The sequence below is a fragment of the Alligator mississippiensis genome, chromosome 7 (genome assembly GCF_030867095.1).
Source record: "Alligator mississippiensis isolate rAllMis1 chromosome 7, rAllMis1, whole genome shotgun sequence".
Classification (NCBI taxonomy): Eukaryota; Metazoa; Chordata; order Crocodylia; family Alligatoridae; genus Alligator; species Alligator mississippiensis.
Window position 1 is genome coordinate 86,785,543 of NC_081830.1, and position 20,507 is coordinate 86,806,049.

The following is a 20,507-nucleotide window of genomic DNA, read 5'->3' on the forward strand; positions in this document are numbered from 1 at the left end:
AGGCAAGACTCGCGCAGAAGGAAGCGTGAGATAACGGATGAGGACATAAGTTTGCAAGGCAGCTTTGCAATGCAATGCAATGCAGCATCCGTGGTCTGCAGTGCATAGCAAAACCTTCAACCCAATCCGGGAAGGTGATGGGAGTCCTTCCTCTGAGCTCCAGGGCCTTGGCATCAGGCGTCTTTCGAGGTTCACTTCTCATATCTTAACGTTGCATTTGGATTTCGAGAAGTATCTAAAATCAAATGACCAGTGGCTGCAGGGGAGCTGGACTTTTAGGGGGTTCCTGCAAGAACTGGCTGCCTGGTTATCACAAATGAATCAGCCTCTTGGTATTTTGGCAGTGTTTTATGATGATCCCTCATTTCAGAGTAGGGAGAAGTGCAGCTGGTCACGGACGGTGTCAGCGGGTTTTCTTTGTCAGTCTCTAAGTCTGAGGTGCCTTTGTACCGTCGCTGTCTTTTATCAGACATTGCAGAAGCATATTTATTCTTGGGCAATACAGATTGGGGGCTCCGGTCATGTAGTAACAAAATCTCCACCACAGTTTGGGGTTTCCCACGCAAAGTGCTGGAAGGGATGAAGTCCAGCACGCTGGGGGCCGAGGAAGAAGGAGAGCCGATGGCCTCGTGGATGAGGCCTCTCCGTTCCACATGCTGTTTGAATCTCATTTATAGCTTTTTAAGGTTTGAATGCCGTTCCCTGAGGACCGGCTTTCATTGCTATTCAAAACATTAATTCCCAAGCGTGGTAACAATCTCTCGTTATTCCTTGCCTTTGCTGCCTGGCATTATTGCTGAAATACGGAATGCAATAAGGGCAGGTTGTGCCTTATATACAGTGTCAGCGGTGGCTGGTCTTTGTTAATTGGCCCTTAAAAACAAAACTGATTTTGTGACGGAAGATGTGCTTTTGAAACCATTTTTTCCCCCTTTTATTGTGAGCATTAAAATTACTGCGCCATAAAAATTTTAAGGTTAATTTTGTGGCACGTATGGTGGCCGTTGCAAGGGGACAGTAAATCGTTGCAAGGTGCATCGTAATGCATTTGGAGCAAGGTTTTATCGCCTGAAGTTAAATGTCTCATTGACTTCAAGCTGGAATCTACTTTGGCAGCTTGCAGGTTCCCACGTCTCTTTTTGGGGGGTTAAATCATGAACGCTTTCTTCCGCACGCATCTGCTTTAGGTTGGGAGAACATCTGCATTAGCCACTGTAATAGCGGGTTAAGATTATTTAATCCCATTACTTACACACTTCATTAGCCTGAGTGAATTGTTGGCAAAGGTTCAGTAAACTTCCTACATGGGAAGATAAAAGGATAAAAGAGAAAATACAAAAGGATTCTGTTCCTCATTTTCTTTCATATTTATCTTCTATCTTTTTAAAGGATAAAGGCATGATAATTGCCTGGCTGCATCTGCATTAGTACGTTCCGCTATACAGATTTGAGTGCAGCGTAAACTCTTTATAGCTTCTTATTTTTATAGCCAGAAAAAAGTCTGTCCTTTAAACATTCACCTATGCATTGCACAGCAAAGCTGGTTAAGGGCCCGGCACAAAGAAACCCAGGTCTCCTGGTGCTGGGGGGGAAGAAGGGGAGAGCGGTAAAAACAGGAAGGGCTGCTTCTTGTTCTCATGAGACTAGGGACCGTGGAGCTGCGAGTTCCTTCAGCGAAGCCTGTCAACCCTTAACGTCGACCCGAGGAGCCAAGATGGGGAGAGGAAATCTCACGAGCTGTCAACGAGACTAAAAAGTGCATTTCTGTCTTTGGAAATTATGAATCGGGCTCCTAAGTCACTTAGTAATTTGGAGACTTTAATCTTTCAATACCTTCTTAAGCCCTGTTTAAGTCAGCGCTTGAGGGCTTTGCAAAACTGAAGGATCAAACTCTTGGATTTTCCCTAAATCCAGCTTTCAAAAAGGCCCTAGTCTTACTAATAGTCCATACAGCCGAGGCCAAACTTTTGGGTAGACGTGCCACAAATGAAGCGCCACATCTTCTCTAAGTGCCACTCTGATCTCCTGCCCCTGGTTTCTGCTCCCTGCCTGATGTGTTGCTCTGCTTTCTGCTCCTGGCCCTATCTGCCACTGTATGGCCTGCCCTCCTCCCCAGTCTGCTCCATGCCACACACGCAGGCTGCCTCTGCCACTTACGGCACCCATGCTACAGGTTGGTCACCCTGGTCTATAAGCTGCAAAGCTCCCAGACTTTGACTATAAAGCCCTTATGAAAGTTTGATTCAGGTTTCTAATTCACCTAGGTTCCTCTGAAACCTTGTAGGTTGCCAAGCTCTAAGGTAGTAATGAATAGCTTGGTGTCTAGTTGGCAGCCAGTGTCAAGTGGAGTGCCCCCGGGGTCAGTCCGGCAGCTGGTTTTGTTCATTAACTCCATCAACAACCTGGAAGATGGGATGGATGCACCCTCAGCAAGTTTGCAGATGACACCGAGCTGGGGGGAGTAGTGGATACACTGGGGGCTAGGTTTACAGACCTAGATAAACTGGACCAAAAGAAATCCATGAGAACAGGTGCAAAGTCCTGCACTTAGGAGGGAGCAATCCCCTGCACCGGTGCAGGCTGGGGGTGACGGGCTGGGCAGCAGCTCTGCAGAAAAGGACCTGGGGGGACAGGGGACAAGAAGCTGGACAGGAGCCAGCAGTGTGCCCTTGTGCCAAGAAGGTGAACGGCATCCTGGCTGCATTGGTAGGAGTGTTGGCAGCAGATCAAGGGACGTGATTCTTCCCCTCTGTTCAGCGCTGGGGAGGCCACATCTGGAGTCCTGTGTCCAGCTGTGTGACCCCACTGCAGAAAGGATGTGGACAAGTTGGAGAGAGTCCAACAAAGGGCAATGAAAATGGTTGTGGGGCTGGGGGACATGACTTGTGAGGAGAGGTTGAGGGGACTGGGCTGAGTTAGTCTGGAGAAGAGAAGACCGAGGGGGATTGAGTAGCAGCCTTCACCTCCCTGCAGGGGGGCTGCAAAGAGGATGGAGCTGGGCTGGTCTCAGTGGGGGCAGATGGCAGAAGGAGCAATGGGCTCAAGCTGCAGCAAGGGAAGTTGAGGTTGGATATTAGGAAAAACTTTCTCCCTAGGAAGGCGGTGAAGCACTGGAATGGCTTACCTAGAGAGGTGGTGCAGTCTCCATCCTTGGCGGTTTTTAAGACCCGGGTAGACAAAGCCTTGGCTGGGATGATGTTGGACTACATGTGACCTCCTGAGGCCCCTTCACACCCTCATTTTCTGTGATTCTGGGAAAGTTTTGCCTTGAGTCCAGATAACTGAACCAGGCTTAGAAAGCAGAGGTCTGATTCCCAGCTGGCATAAATCAGCAGAGCACAACAGAGCTACCCTAATTTACACCGCCTGCCATTGTGACCCCAGAAATTCTTGTCACTCATCCCAACCCTTACGTCACTAAAACCAGCTGCCTCATAAATAAGAAGACAAAATGGTGTTTGGCTCGTTTAGATTTAGAGCTCATGAATTTTTTGCTCTTCTAATAGTTCCCTTTGGGTGACCCTCCGTGTCTGCGCAGATAGGTCATCGGCAACAACCAAACAGCCTACAAAAGTTTCTAGACAATTAACAGTTGGCAGACATTCCTCATCGTTGCATTTCCCATCTCGTCTTGGAGAGAAGCCACGGCTAGGTTGCAACGAAGAAGGGTTTGCCGAGTAGTCAGCAGTGAGGCCAAATAGCCTATGACTGTATTTTTTTCTGGTTTTATAAATAAAATAATAGAAAATGAGGGCTGGAAGGGCCCTCAGGAGGTCACATCCAGTCCAACCCCCTGCTCCAAGCTGGACCAGCCCCAACTCCATCATCCCAGCCAAGGCTTTGTCTACCTGGGTCTTCAAAACCTCCAAGGATGGAGGCTGCACCACCTCTCTGGGTGACCTCTTCCAGTGCTTCACCACCCTGCAGGCGAGAGAGTTTTTCCTAATATCCAACCTCAACTTTCCTTGGTGCAACTTGAGCCCATTGCTCCTTGTCCTGCCATCTGCCCCCACTGAGACCAGCCGCGCTCTACATCTATTTCTGGTTAGTTGGAAATACCGAAATAGAGTCTGACCCCAAGTTTCCTGAAGTCATTTGCACCATATTAAAACCCCATGTTCTCCTCACCGTGCACACGTGTCTGTGGGAAGCTCTAGTCCTGGTCTCCGAAGGTAAGCCCCGTGCCTCTGACATCTGCCTGTTGGGTTTCAAAGGCTAGAGCCCCCAGATGCCTTGCAAATGCCATTGCCATGCTTCTGTCCCACACTCCAGGCTTCATTATTATACATTTTGTTGCTGAAGCGCCATCAGCCTCCCTCCAACAGGACACTTGTGTTGGCTTAAAAGCAAGTGCACTAAGGAAAGGGTTAGCATGAGGCCGATGTCACCCCCTTGTCCGTGCTGAAATCTCTCTGAAACGTCTCCCGACATAACGAGCTCCTGCTCTACAGCTGGGAATCGTGCAGCAGGGCTGCAAGGTGTTATCGATATCCCGCTCCCCTCTCCCCCTGCAAGGAAATGCATTGCCAAAAGCATTTGGTTTCCTTCTTTTGAATATCTGAAAAGATTTTTTTTCTTGCATCAGGCTTGGTGAAAGAGTGAGGCGGAGGGTAATATCGTTGCAAGCCTTCTCATAAAAGATTGAAGAGCAAGATGTCAGAGCAGTGCCAGCTGTCTGCTTTCCAGCTCCGGTATTATCATAAGGAGGGAACACAAGGTTAACCAGACGTACCGGTCTGACAAGGGATGCTACTGTTTTGCGAATGGAGTTTTCTCCAACGTCCTCATGACTTTCCCGGGACATGCAAGTGTCCCCCATTTGTTATCCTTGCTTCCACCAGGCAGGCCCCATAAGGTCAGAGTCAGGGATACAGGGTCTAGAAAGCCAAGTCCTGCCAGGTGCTGAGCACCTGCCATTACCATGGGCAATGATAAGATGCTGCAGATGTTTAACGCTCTGAGGATTTCTCCCATCATGTCTGCATCGAGATAGCCCGGTATCAGGCCCCACTGGCGTGGTGCATTAAGGAAGGGGGATGGCTGGAAAGGAGGAGACCTCCTTGAGCCAAGCAGACAGAGTCAGTCGTCACAACTGGAGGCTGATGAGAAGAAATGGGCAAAGGTTTGGGGGGGCAGAGGCGGTGCACGATGAGGAGACGTCATTGTGAGTTGTGCCCGCCTGCCAGTTTCTAAAAGCTAATGACCAGTAGATAGATGGTTCTTAAAAACTTTGCCCTGATCTTTCTCTACCCGAGCTCCTCCGTTGCACACGCAGGAGAAGCGTGTCCCCTCTCTCCCACCGTTCTCCTGTCTTGCCTGCCTTGATTGTAAACCCTTTCTGCTTCGTTCGTGCAGCATCTAGCTGGGATCTCATTGCTATCTGGGCTGTATCTGAATGCAAACAGCACATTAAGATTAACTTAGTGGAGTTCAGCAGTGGTGTGAGCCAGCCGTGGCATGTGTCAACAGTTCTGGGAAAGCCTGGGTGGTTTTCTGCATGCTCTGGAGGACGTGTTCATCACCTCCGGCTGCTGCCGCTGGAGCGGATGGCAAAAGTCCCCATCACTTGAGCGTGAGATCAGAACGGGGTTGCCTGTGCAAGCCCCCTCCTTCATGCTTCTGTGCACAAGTGTGAAACACTTGTGCAAAGCCACCTTCCTTCAACACGAGCACGTTGAAACCAGAGTACCAGTCCCTGCTGTACAATCCAATCTATTTTTAACAATAATTCTGCCGCACATAAGCCATGATTATTACACTCATTTAGCAGCTGTATAACAATTTAAATTGGACCAGAAAGGAGAAACTACCATTTAAAGATTTTTTTGTTGTTATGATATAAGTTTTCTTTTCTCTCTCTCTCTTTTTTTTTAAGGCTCTTTATTCTTGTTTTTATCAAGCAACGTATTGAATCAGAGGGTAATTTATGGAAAGTGCTGCCAGTATGGTGTTGCGAGAGCTCCGCAATTTGAATTTAAGCTGCTCAATGGGATCATTAAGACTATTATGCCTGTTTTCCACAGAGTGCGGATTCAAAGTGACAACTGGAGCAGAAATATCAAACAAAAAGTCGCGCACTCTTTACACGGTGGAGTGTTTTCGCTCTCTGAATATGGCACGGAGACCGGCATCCTTCTCCGCTGACTCTCCCAGATGCCACCAGCTTGGGTGGCTGGTGTTAACCCATTGCTCCTGAGCCGGTCTTTTGACTTCTGCGGCGGAGAATAAACCTGGAAGCTGTGTGCGCAAAAGCACTGGCTCTCTGCTGCTTGAACGGCAAGACTCCCGATGTATTAGGCATGGCTATAGCTGGCTCAGAGCCTCCGTCCTTGTCCCTGCCGTTGCTAGACTGGGACAGGGCTGCACTGGCTGGGTGTGAGTTGTATTAGCACAGAATGGCTGCTGCCGTCTAACCCTGTCGATGATTCAAAAACTGGAAGGTGACTACAGAGGGAATGGAGATGGGCTTTTCTTTGTGACCAGAGGAGACAGGAGTAGGAGCAATGGCCTCAAGCTGCAGCAGGGGAAATGTTCGTGGGAGATTAGGAGGAAGTTTCTGACTCTGAGGATGCTCAAGCACTGGAACGGGCTATCCGGAGCAGTTGTGGCATCTCCAGCTCTGGAAATTTTCAGGAGCAGGTTAGACAGACACGTGACCAGGATGGTTTAGCAGCGGGCTGGCCTAAGATGAGGTTCTTCCAGTCCTGTGATCTTATGACTATGCAATGGATGCTCCTGGGACTTGCTGGATGGAGGCAGTGCCCAGCATGTTGTGTGCGCCTGCTCTTTTACATGGTAGGAGAATCACGTGGGAACCGCTGCAGCATCCCCAGAGCCCAGAGGAGTGTGAATAGCAATCGCTGCATCAGTCCCCAGCTCTCCTGACCGCTTCCTCCTTGGCCAGAGATAGAAGGGGGTTGCCCCCACCTCCACTTGCTTCCCAGTCATCACGCCGCTCTTTGAGGGTCCGGGGGACGTGCTGAATATTCTGTCACTAGGCAAAATGAAAAGGGCTCGGGATTTTTTTCCCCCTTCCTTACTTTGTATGTTGTCTCTTTCTTTTCTTGCCCGTGTTTATAAAAAAGCAAGAGGCTGTGGGGTGATGAGCTGGAACGCCCACTAGCTCCTCTGCAGAGGCACACCAGGGTCATTACAGAGAGGACGAGGACCAATTAAACTCGTTAGCCAACAAGGACAGAACACAAAGTCCATGGGCTGATGCTGCAATGGGGAAAATGCCAGCGGCAAACTTCCTAGTACAGGGCCCTGCCAAGATGGGGTCACCTTGGCTGGGGATTTGCAGGCTGAGACTAGATGCCTTGCCAGTCGGGATGCTTTAACGATAATGGAAGTGATCTGTGCACCAGGCGGCACAATGTGCTGGGACATCCCGCTACAGGGTCCCTGCCAGCTCAGCCCATGGAAAGTCTTGCACCCTTTATTCTCATCTCCCAGCACTTTCATGGTGATCTGACATTACTGACCTCACTGAAAATGCTCCTGGTTTACCTACACCCCTGGTTTACCCTGCAATAAGTAGAAGAGTCGGGTGCAACCTCTGTGCGAGGGCATTTCCAGACAGTCACCAGGGCTGCTGCTCCCCATAGAGACCAGGAGGAGCCTTTGCAGGCGTCGGCAGGTGTAACAAGGGTATCAGGATCCAGTGATACAATGGTATCCCTATTAAATTATATACAAGTCATTCAAACTGTTGCACTGTAACTGCCTGAACTGATACAAATGTAGCAAAAATGTTCTCGTTTTAACCCCGGACACACCAGGGCTAGAATTACAGGGATTTCACTCACTTGTGTGCTCACAGGAGCAGGAAGATGTACTGAACACTGCACGCTCTTAAATAGCATCTCCCACCCCCCTTTGAAAGCAGTTAAAAGTTGCATCTGCCCTATAGCTTTGAGGGCAAACAGCTGGACCCTAACCATGAAGCTAGCTTGTCCTGGGGAGTATAGTAGAAGAGTGCAGGTACCCGAACTCGGTCCTCGACCTGCAGGAGCTGCGGCTGGAGTGGGGTTGCTGGTTAGTTCCAGCGTCTTCCTGATAGCACAAGACACCCGTGCTTCATGGGTGGTTAGGGAGATTTCCGTCTTCCCATGGCTGTGCTTGAACCTGTCGCTGTCCCATGCCGTGCTCACCTCTCCGCATGCTGCCTGCAAAGAGATGGCGATGCCGGGAGACGGCAGGTTCCCACCAAGGAGGACCCTGTGACAGGTGATTTCCAATCTCGGATGCTTTTCCAGAGCCCAGACCAGTTGCCCCTGGATGCAGTGTGTGGTGGGTGTCGGCAAGCAGGTTTCGTTCCAGGGAAGTTGTGTTGCCTAAAAAAGCAGTGAAAACTCTGATATCTCTTTCTGCCTGGGCCGGGGGGTTTAGACGTAGGTGTGTTTTGCAAATATAAAACTAAGGGTAATGGAGCAATGCGATACTTACTGTTCAGAAATGTGTGTGGATTTGGGAGCGGGGCGGGAATTCTCAATAGGACAGAAATAGGATGAGATCAGGGTCATGTGCTGCCCTGCAGCAGGTCCTTTGGAGAACATCTTGCCCCGGGAGATGAATTCCCTTAGATAACTGTGTCTTATAAAAAGCACATCCTTCTTTTCTGAGCAACTCATAGGATTTTACGGTCCCAGGACTGTATATCTGCTCAAGGGTTGTTCTTCAAAACATGGGCCTCGGTAGTCTTTTTAGAAACACGGTGCATTCTGCTTTGAAAAGACTGACGAGGAGATGACCTCTCCATCACTCTGCTGGCTTTCCATGTTCACTCCAGACTGTCTCACCCACCCCCTGGCAGCGTCTGGCAGTGCCCAGTCTGTTGGCTTTGAGTTGCGCTCTGGGCCGTGCACCCAAGGGATCACTCTGGCTTTCACCTGGCGTGTCGTGCCGGAGCTCGCGTGGTGCCGACCCAGGAACAGACCTTGAACCTACCAAGGGAGGGCTTTCCCAACAAGACCATCCTTCCTCCATCTTCTCTGCCAATGTCCATCTTCTCTGTGAGTGTCAGTACTTTAAGACAGGGGCTTTCTTTTCATGCATGTACAGCACCTAGCACCAGGGGGGCCTGATCCCTGCGTAGGGCTCTGGAGTGTAATATCAACAGTCACGTGCAAGAGAGAGCTAAGCAGGGCTTGGCCCAAGGTGGGTGGCAGTATCTCTCACTGGCCGTACACCGGTCATCTTGTCCATGGCTTGTACTTACCTGTTACATGTCGCTGTAACGAGGCCTGGATTTCCATCACTGCCTGCATATAATTTGCGTGTCCGACTCCATCCAGCCCCCTGTATTGTAGCCTTCTCTCTCACTCCCATTGCCAGAATATGTAAGTGCCTAATCACATGCAGATGTGCAAATCAGGTCTTGAATGAATACATTTGGGTGGAAGGTATTTTCCCCTTTTTTTGCCCCATTTGGGGTGTAGGTTGAGGTTTGATTGCTTTGTGTCTGGGCTGATACATTAGCATTGCACCAGCAGCCTTCAAGTAGCCTGAGCTGCTGGTTAAATGAAAGCCTTTCACCTCTCTGCTAGTCCCAGCTAATGATTCTCTCCGAGTCAGGGCTGACTGGCTTTGATAGCGTGGATTTGGTAGGTAGGATTTCTCCAGCCGTTTTTCAGAGAACAGAGATGATCAGAGATGCCCTCCTACTTTGTCCAGGCAGCTGCATACAAACCTGCATACAGGCCTGTCTGGGAAGAGCAGAAACATCAGGCCTGGCCTTCGCAGAACGCTGTTTCAATGGGTTTCCTTGTAAAAGCCTCTGTATAAGGAGCTTTGGCCAAAGCTTACCTGTAAATGGATCCTCCCACTAGCACCTGCAGCTCTGGCTCTTCGCTCCACAAATGCAAGAATTTTATTTTTGCAAAAATCTGGTTGGTCTAATAAAAGATATCACCTCTACCACGAGTCCTAATTGCTTTTTCCTCCAGACCAATACGGCTGCAACCCAGATACCCTTCGCTCCACAACATGCATTTGACTGTGCTTGTTTGCAATAAAGGGAACTCTTTAACTCATACGCACTTGGCCCCATGGACTCGATAGATTTCTGATTAGAAAAAATATAATAGTGTCAGTTTAGGGAAAAGACATCCAACAGGGCGGGTGACGGGGGGAAAGGTTATCGATCATGAGCTGCATCGCGAGCATTTGGTGCACACGCGGGGGGGGGGAAAGCAAATTCCAAGTGCATTTCCCCCGGCTGCACTGATTGCAAAGCGAAGTGCCAAGACTAATATTGACAGAAAAAGTAAATCATCCACTTGGGCATTTTGAATGGAAGGAAGACCAGATTGGATCTGGAGCTTGCTGCTAAAATCTTAGCCTCAGCTTTGCCAGGGACAAGAGGTTATTGTTTGCTGTGTGCACAGCAGCTTGCACTGCCAGCAGAGAGCATGTCGGATGCTCCGTCACCACGACCCTCGGTCTCTTCGTTAGCACTCAGCAGCAGTGATCCTGGTTTTCTGTGATTTAAAAAAAAAAAAAAAAAAAATCCCCAATTTTTTGTTTAAAATATGTAACCCAAAATCCACTTTTTCCATGATTAAAATGAAATACCGTTATATAGAGAGCTGTATATTAGAGGTGTTTCTTGTTAATCACGGGGAAAACGTGGATTACTTTTTTTAAACCGAAAATTGGGGATTTTTTTTTTTATCGGAGAAAACCAGGATCCCTGCTCATCGGTGTACACAAAGCCACTGGCTTGAGGTCAAGAGAGCTCTCCTACGGTGCTCGTCGCAGACCCAGGTGTGGTAGGTGGGATCGGCAAGGGAGATTAAAGCGGTGGGATGAAGTTTGCGTGCCGTCTCCTGGCTTGGATTTCCCCAAGAAATGGTTAGCTCGGAAGCAGCAAGTGGTTTTTCACGGAGATCCCATGTTTCGCCCCGTTCTGCAGATTTGCCGCTGGCTTGAATCTCTCTGCAAGTGAGATGGGCTGGCTCGGGGAGTCAAAAATTGGCAGAATCTATTTTACTATTTTCTCCTGATTGTGACTCCACCCACAATCGGTAAGAAACGGGATTCGATCCACGAACCTGCCGTTTCATTAACGTGGAGGTTTGCTGAATTGTTTCGAACCAGCGGCCACGTAAAAGCCAGGCATTGAATAGGGGCAGGTGCTTAAGCTAGGCTGAAGGGTGTGTTCCCGCAAGCACCAAGGATTGGAAAAGAGCCTTTTCCAATTATAATCCTGCTGCTTGGTGCAACATGTCTCATTCCTGTATGACCTTTATGCTGGACGGTCATTTTTCTATCGTTGAAAGATGGTCACAGGGCCCCGGGCTCTTTACATGGGCTTTGTTGAAACTATGCTGTCCATCTAAATAAATAATCGTGGTTCATACAAGGAGCAGGCCAGCTACTAACTGAGAACAAGACACTGTGAACAACTGCGCCAGGCTTGTCCCAGGGGAAGGAAGTTCAAAAACTAGACAGACAGCAGCAGCGGTGAAAGAAAATCAAGTTTCAGGTGTGGTCACGAACCCGGGGAAGAAGACAGAGTTTTCGAAGTCTGAATTTTACCCTAACTTTCTACAAGGTTGCTTTTTTTTTAAAGGACGGATTTGAACCAATACACTTTCTTGGCGCTCCTCCAGCAGAAGTGTCTGTGTAAATGCAATGTGGTTTAAAGCCAGATAACACTTTTTTTAAGTTATTTAATATTTCCATCAGCGAGCCATCTGTGACTGGACATATTTTATTTGGGAGGCAAATTAACATTACAGCAGCGTTCTCAACTCTATTTGAGTAACTTTTAGACTTTTTTTTTTTTTAATTAAATGTGCTGCCAAATATTTATATTCTGTTGTGAAAAGAAAAAATATTTGGTTGACATCCTGCTCTCCTCGGCAATTGGCTGTTACAGGCAGCTGTAGAAAGCCACTGGTCTTTGCCTGACTGGTCCCATCAGGCGGGGAGTGACGGTCGGTCTGCGGTTGGCCTGGACGTAATCCCGCGGTGACATTCCCTGACTTCAGCACAAGTGATCAGGCCCGAACGGATGCATTTTGTACGTTGAAGAGAGCTTTAAGCCATTTCTAGAGATCTAGATCTTGTACAAGTCTTACTTAGACCCAGAGTTGTGGGCATTTCATCTGGTCCTAAGGCACTGGGGGCGCGTCTACAGGTTCATCCATGCGCTTTTGCTAGTGCATTTTAAATTTACTACCTCCATGGTGAGGTACTAGAAGAAGGCTCATTCGCCTGTTTTAACACACGCAGGTTTTTTGGTGATGCTTTAATGCGCATTAAAATAGGCTAATGCGCATTAAAGTGCATGTGTAGACGCTCCCTGAGATTTGAAGATGAAGGGATATAAAAAGCAGTGGTAATCTAAGATGAAGGCAGGGTAGATGTGCACCTTATTGACTGACTAAATCAGAGACGCATAGCAGTAGCCTGTGTAAGCAGCGGGTTTACTTCATCAGGTGCTGTGAAGTGAGCACAGTGCCTCGGAAAGCTGATGCAACACATCTCTGATTTAGTTAGTCTTTAAGGTGCAAATCCGCCCTGCTTTCTGCCTGATTTCAGACTAACACAGCTCGCTGCCTCTGTCTGAGGCACCGCTGTGCAAACCGTGCTGAGCCTAACTGTGCGGGCCTCGAACGGGATTGATTGCAGAAGTGAGCACTGCTCTTGATGGCATGCGGAGTCAAACCTAAACATTAAAAAAAATGCTCTGAAACATTGCTAAATTGGTAAATTTTGTATAACAAACACTTAAATAGTCTCTAAAGAGTCTGGAGTGCTGCGGAGCAAGGTTTTTTTTAATCATGACTCCTTTCAAATGGGTCACAAAGCACACTCATGGCTTAGCACCTGGGAAGTAAATTCAACCCTCCCCAAACCACGCGAAGAAAACTTCTCCCACCCAGCACCGGCACGTAATCTGTACATGCGCTTCTCATAAACTGATATAGCCATAGGTTTAGATAGGGATCATACGCATATAGGTTTTTTGCTGAAAAGAGCCCATCTCTGTATTAAAAAAAAAGTCCAGATTTGCTTTATCATCTTGACAGGTTTTCTTTCACTCTGACATGGCAATAAGATTAAAGTTTTATAGCAATATCACCTCCATCTAGAAAAAAAAAAATCATAAAACCTTTCCTCTCTGCCAGTTAGATTTCAGACTCTTTTATGGAGCTTCTGCATCTGTTAATAAAAACCTTAATTCATTTTGAATATTTTACTGTCGCTTCAGATAAAAGTTTAATCAGATAGAATTATTGCCCTTCTCATATTCTCTTAACCTTTGTATTCCAGACTTGCTCCAGATGTGTTAAAATTTAAAATCACTTTTTTATAGACTTGAATGCCCCCCTCCCCTTCCCTTTGGAGGATACTTCTGTATAACAACTCCTTTGCCCGTCTCGAGGTCATGTGAAAACTTAAAAGGCTTTCATTGAACACAGCTGACTTGCCACTGAAGTGTCTTACACGCCCTATTAATTACTTTAATGGTGACATGCTGGTTTAAGGGAGTTCTTTATTAATACCACTAAATCTTTTTTTATTGTTGTTTAAACTCTTTTTCTTGCCATTATATAGATGTATTTAATCCTGTCTGTCTTTAAAAATAGATGAGCGCGTAACTCCACATAAAATGTTTTGACACTTTCATTTCCCATTCTTGGGGGGGAACGTTTTGTTCTTCTGAGCTTCCTATTTGTCCTGACTTGTCCATCTTCCCGCAAAAGCAATGGGTAATAAATAGGCCTCTTCTGCTGGGATGGGCAAAAAAAAAAGTTGCATAATTTTTTTTTACTAATAAGCTGTTTAATTACTATCATGGCAAGTGATTTAAACAGCTGGTTTCTTTCTTGCTTTACGTGCTGTGCGCTGAGACGGCTCTTGTCTCTTCTGGGATGTAGAAGGTAGGAACGGTCAGTTTGGCTTTTAGGTGGTCTCGTGTTAGCGCAGCGGTGCCCAAATTTCCGGCTCGCAGGTCGGACAAGTGGTGTGGGGTTGGTCCGTGGCTGCAATACAGCGCACCGACCTGCTTTCACGTGCTGGATCCAGGGTCATACTGGCCTGATCCTGAGCGCTGGATCCAGCTGTGTGCTGGTCCCATCCTGCACGCCAGGTCCAGCCATGTGCTGGCATGAGTTAGCCCCCGGGGCCACATTATCCAGCCCACAGGGTAGTCCACGTGTGCAGAAATTTGACAGCAAGGGAACAATACTACCAGTGCTCCCCCAGCCACCAAATTTCCAGACCCAGGGGGAGCCTTGGAGGCCAGGCGGCATGTTTGTGCCATCCAAAACTGCCCCACAAGCCAGAGGAGGCCTACTTGTGCAAAGCTATTAAGCCCCAATTCAGGAGAGGGCTTGTATGAATTCAAGGTCGCACCTGGTCAGGGCATCCCATCAGCTGCTGTTCATACACTGTCTTGGATGGAGGAGGTGCGGTTCCTGGCCTTGCATCGGATTATCCTGCTCTTGGACCTTGTCTGAATATAACAGCGTGCGTGTTACCAGCCTAATTCAAACAGCCCTCCAAGAAAGGTAACATTAATTGGTAAAATGAATCCATGCAGATCCAGCCTGGATTTAATGCACTTTAATGTACTCACCTATTTTTTTTTAATTGCTTTGTATAACGGGCTTTTAAAAACCAATCTGAGGACCCTCTGTAACATTTCAGTAGCATCCAAGTGACTAAGGAACCTCCCTCATAGTCTCCAAATATCCAGGTAATGCTGGAGAACAAAACTTAGGTTTCATTTAGTCACCTCTGGGCATGTCTACACAAGACGCTAACTGCACAGTAGCCTAATAACACCGAGCAAAAACTGTGCTAATATGTAGTATTAGGCTACTGTGCAGTAAGTGTCACTAAAAACCCGTTCGCTACTGTGCAGTAGCACAAATTCCTGTGCATTGATTTAGTACTTGGTTATCCAAGTTCCTAATTTAATGCGCAGTAACTACTGCACGTTAAGGAACGTGTAGACACGCCCTCTGAAAACGTTACCTCTCTTCTGGTCGTCAGCCATTGCTGGCCGTTGCTTTCTGGATGTTTCCTGCAGCTTAGCGCTACGACTCTTCGAGAGCAAATGAACCCAATATAATATCTAAGTGTGAATTTCAAAGGGCTTCCAGCGCTGGGAATCCAAATCCTCTTTTGGTTTCCCTTCTTCAGGGCAAACAACCAAACAAAGAGTGACTTTGTGCAAAGATGAAGCAGCACACACAGCAGTTGGCTCAAAATTTCTACACTCGGTCAACATTTGCTTTCTCGCTGCTCCTTATGATCTCATTTGACATCAGATATTGTCCATATTGGAGGCTCCCAATGACTTCAAACCACAAGGCTGTACAGGGTTGGGTTTGGGCTCCCCTTCCCCCCTTTTTTTCTTTGATTTAGAGGTATATTGCAGAAAAACAGGCCTGGAAGAGACATCAAGAGGTCATCTAGTCCAGCTCCCTGCTTAAGGTAGGATCGTTGCTGCCTAAACCACATATAACACCTGTGTGCATATATGTACATGTATATGCATAACACGTCTGGACACCCAGTTTCATTCTTGATTCTTTTTAACAAAGTTTTTGTGTGGGAACCTAGGTGTTTGAATAGGCTTTACCCCAAGTCTGGTAATTTAAGGCCATCCTAGGTTGCTAAAGGTCTGTATAGAGCCTGGATAACTGCAGCTGTGTCCTTGGTGACTAAGTTCAGCTGTCTGGAAATGGGGTTGGAATTGGGAGAAAAAACAGGTAATATGAGGTACAGTCGTGAGTGATGCTGTGGCCTGACCTTACATGTTAATGATGGCATGAGGAGTGATGGTGTAGCTGTGATGGTCCAGAAAGTGTGCAAGAGGCAAGGATTTCTTTGGGCGATAGAGTTGATTGGACCAGCCCAACTATATCATTGGCCTAGTAAAAGATCACCCTAAGCTTGTCTCATCTCTCACTTACATTTTAAACCTGACCTTCGATCCCATCGCAGGACCCGGTGCTGCCTTGGGCTGACTGTATCAGCGGGATCTAGATTTAGCCCAGATGTCGCAGAGAGCACGGTCTGGTCCTGCGAGCTCCGGGACTCGGGTACGGCTGAATTCCCACCGAATTCACTTGGAGCATTTCCATCGCCTCTAATGAAATTAAATCTTAGTTGAGATGAGGAAGCGCAGTGAATGGGAGCATCCGTGCCACATCGCACGTACTCCTTGGAGACTACGCAGTAGCTACATGAATCTAGTGTGATACTCTCTGTTTTAAACAGGAAGGTGATTGAGATCCAGGCAGGAAAAAGCATCCGCATTGATTTTGGTTTGAAATTCCCTCAAACGCCCCGCAAGGCGGAAGCAACGCATCCGTTTTTTCTCGTGGCTCCTGTATTGAATTCACCTCTCCCTCACGGCTACCTTGTTTATTTTTTTAAATAAATAATCATCTTTTCAAGCAGTGCAAATAAACTGCAAAGCGCTCTCCGATGGGGTGGATAAATATATTCCAGCTGCTGGGGAGTGATTATTAAATAATTCACAAGTGGCAAACCCAGGAGTTGTTATCCATTTTCCCCTCGTTCGTGGGTAATTTTTTCACTCACATCCCACAGGAGCTAATTATGCTTTCTTTGTACATAATGTTTAGTAATTTTTACATTCTGCCCCTAACCCCTCAAATGACGGATTCTGCAGCTTTTCCAAGAGAAATGTGTGCACGGGGGAAAGGGGTTAGTTAACTCTTCTTGCCTGATTTACCAAGGAGAAGGGGGTGCAAAAGCTGCAATGCAAGCAGCAGAGTTTGGAGCGGGCACGCCCAGGAGTCGGTGCAGTTTGCCCCCTCTGCAGAGCGCCGGCCGGCAGAAATGTGCAATTGCCTTGGGGCTGAGCCGTTGCGTGGGGGTGGATTTCATCCGCTGTTGCAGCAGCACTTCCTCCGCCTGAAGAAGGGTGTTTGTACCCAAAAGCTTGCAAAGATTTTTTTTTTAACTATTGTAGTTGGTCTGATAAAAGATACCGGATTTACCCGACGAACTTTGTACGCCTGTGTCCTTAGACCAACACGGCTACAACCATGCAGCACGTAGCTCCTGCATTACAACCACCGAGGCATGGGACAGGATCCATCATCCCTTGAGGTCAGTGGATGTTTTGTCACTGGGCCAAAGATCGGGTCCCTGAGGACTTGTCCTTTCAGACTCTCCATGTGCAACCCGGGTTGAAATGAAGACGGCTTAATGATGATCAACTATAAGGATGTTAGCAGGGAAAGGCCTGATCCAGTTGAACGACATGTAGTGGGCTTTGAAAGATGCCCTAAGAGAGGACCATAGCAAATCCTAATGGACGACTTCCTTCCTCTCCCTCTTCTCTTAGTCCTTGCCTGAGCCCACAGTGCGTGCATGGGATCCTTTTGTGCATCCAGATGTGGTTGTGCTCAGTGCCAGGCAGCATGTGACGGTCTGTCTTGGGAACAGTGCAGACCCCAAGAGCTGCAGCAGTGTGTGGGGTTGGGTGTAGTTCACCCCCTTTGAACAGAACCGGCTTCTGCTCCAGGATCCTCTTCTATAGCATAGTAATTCCCCTCATCCCACTAATAAACTGCTTTAAACTGAAGAGTGCACATTATTTGTAGGGGATAGAGACTCTGCATAAGCTAGCTGCACCTTCAGCATTGCTTGTTTAATTTGTCCCTATGGCAGCATTTCCTTCTTGTCTGTAAGGCATAGATACAATCAAAACCCACGTGGGGTTGCCACCCTTTCTCCAGCAAGTGCTGATTTCTCTGTCTTTCCATTGTAGCAGCAGGCTCGAATGAGGGGTCCTGGGTTTTGCCCTTCAGAGCCCAGCAGAAGTTGTGACAGCCCAAGCAGAGGGTGCTGGGGTGCTCTTCCTCCTTGCATTGCAGCAGTAAATTGGAGAGAGCAATGTTTGGGCTGCAGGGTTTTCATCTGCAGCACTGACGTTCCCAGCAGCGTGCAACAAACCCCCCTCGGGAGCTGAGTCGACCCGCTCTGCAATCACATTGGAAATAAATGCGGGGGCTGAGACTATCTGGGTGTTGCACGGTTGTAACGGGATGCTCATAAGCACCAACAGCGCGTTCAACACTGTGCATGAGGCAGAGGTGCAAAGGCAAGGCTCACCACTAGGTACAGCTCTGGGGAATGTGTGCAAAGCGTGCTTGTGCCAAACCAGCTTGATAATGGCCCGTGACAGTCTCTGCAGCACCCACCGGACTCCCTTGTGCCAAGTTACAGCAGCTCTGAGGCTGCTCTCGGAGCTGAAAAAGCAGCTGAGAATTGACCTGGTGCTTGCATGCTCCAGCTACGCCCCTTTCCTTCCTAGGTCAGCATGGAAAATAGGGAATTAACCTTCACTTCCCCAGGTGACTCTTCCCTGAGCCCTACACACCACCAATAAAGAGCAAAGCAGGCTGTTGAACCTGCTGCCACGTCCAGTCTCATATGCCAGGTTGCTCTAGCAAAAGCATTTATTTCTGCCCTCCAGGGAAACCCCCTGGGATGCAGGTGCTCTGCTTCCTGGACAGGTCCCCTGCTTCCACTGTGCATATTGTGATGGTGTCCTGTGCCCCCACCCTACCTACACAGTGTGAACGCCTCGGGGCCGGGACTCCATCTCCTTGTCGTTGGTGTTGGTATCTTGGGGCACGCAGAGATCATCACCGAGACTAGGTCCTCCGCGGCATGGGCATTGCTTCAGAGAGCTTGCATGCAACATAGGGGCGGTGCGGCGAAAGGCAAGGGTACTGAACAGGGAGAAAGTGCCTTGCCCAAGGGCAAGTAGCCAGTCAGTACCAGGGAGAACATGCCGGTCTCCTGATCCCCAACCTGGTGCCCTTTTTGCTAAAGCACCCTGCCGCCTCTGCCCGAGATGTGGGCAACATCTGGTGCCCCAGAGGTGTTGCTAAACAAAATAAAATAAAATAGGCGCTGTGCAGAATTAAAGAATAGGAGAAACAAATATCAGACCAAGACACGCGTTCCTGATCTGAGCACAAAACCTCTCTGCTAGGCCATATGCAGGGGAGCCTGCATTGCACGGTGATGGTAAGAAAGCAGAAGTTGCCAAATATTTCAGTTTTTAAAAACTCTTCTAGGGAGACTGTTTTCTTATTTCTCCGGTAGTGAGAAGAGCAGTCAGATCAGACCAGAGACCTTGTGGGTGGAATATATTATGTCCAAAAAAAATCAATCTGAAGGCAAGCTGGGAGTGGGATGCAGTTTATTTACAGTCAGTTGATTTTTATAGTTAGCACCGTTTATTAGAAAAGATGAAGAAGAAGAAAATTAAACAGAGAGCAGGGAAATGTTTCTTTGCGATATTTTTGTGCTCGGCAATGAAAAGGGATGTGTGTACGTACCAACCATTTATCTTCTGCCCCGAAGAGAAATGACTTGTTCTCAAATGGGCATGAAATGAAATAGTGCAGAACACGATAGGAACTTTTCTGAGTAAATGGGTCAATTTCCTGTCATTCTCTCGATAATTGTATGTAGAGCACACTGCTCTCCAAACACCGGCGAATGCGAGTTTTCTCCTCTTATTTTACTCTTCTTGTAAATGGGTGGAAAACATATTCCGAGGCTGGCACCGTTATAATCAGCTTTTGCCGGTGGCTAATAGCAGTCAATTTTCAGTGAATGCTTATTACCTCCAAGCTGTCCAAGACACTACATAATAACCTAGCATTGCTAAGATTGGCACTGCTTGGAACAAGATGTAGTTATAGGGACCTCATAGCACATGCCCCATCTCGCCAGGAAATTCGCTCCTCTCTTTATCTTGCCTTTCCTAATTGCAAAATAAGCCCCGGTGCTCTAGTGAGGGAGCAGAGCATGTGTCCCAGCTGAAACTTTTGGAGGTGTTCACAGCCGCTCTGCTGCCTGTCCTCCCATCAGCAAATCGTGGCTCCTGAATAGCCCCGTGTGCGGTACCGTGCCTTCTTCCCCAGGTAAGGACTGCAGACAGCTGAGCTGCAGACAGCTGAGCGGGGGGCCTCGAGTTAAACTCACATTGTTAATCAAGAATAGCGGTACTGCTAGAGCACTTTTCACCTCTGTGAGGGCAGTTCACACCTAGGCTGTTACCCACCCTCTGCTGATCACAGAAAATGAGTGTGTGAAGGGACATCGGGAGGTCACATCTAGTCCTACCCCCTGCTCCAAGCGAGACCAGCCCCAACTACATCATCCCAGACAAGGATTTGTCTAGCTGGGTCTTCAGAACCTGCAAGGATGCACACTCCACCACCTCTCTGGGTAACCTCTTCCAGGGCTTTACTCCCCTCCTGGTGAGGAAGTTCCTAATATCCAACCTCAACTTCCATCAGCACAAATCCCCTCCATTGCATTGCATAGGGGTTGGGGCACTCCCCCAGGGAGCTGGGAGTCGAGGCTCTGGTTCCCTGCCCCCAGTCCTGTTTGTTCAGTTGACATTGCAGCCATGACCCTGGCAGCAGAGACGTGAGCCTCGAGCTCCCCAGCCTGGGAGAGGCCCCCAACCAGTGGGTTGCAAA

The 20,507-nt window shown here is 48.1% G+C and overlaps 1 protein-coding gene across 4 annotated transcripts in view; it reads left to right on the plus strand.

Annotated features, from left to right (window-relative positions):
• Positions 1–20,507, plus strand: part of LPP (LIM domain containing preferred translocation partner in lipoma) — a 425,329-nt gene that overhangs the window by 358,627 nt on the left and 46,195 nt on the right. The window lies entirely within an intron of this gene.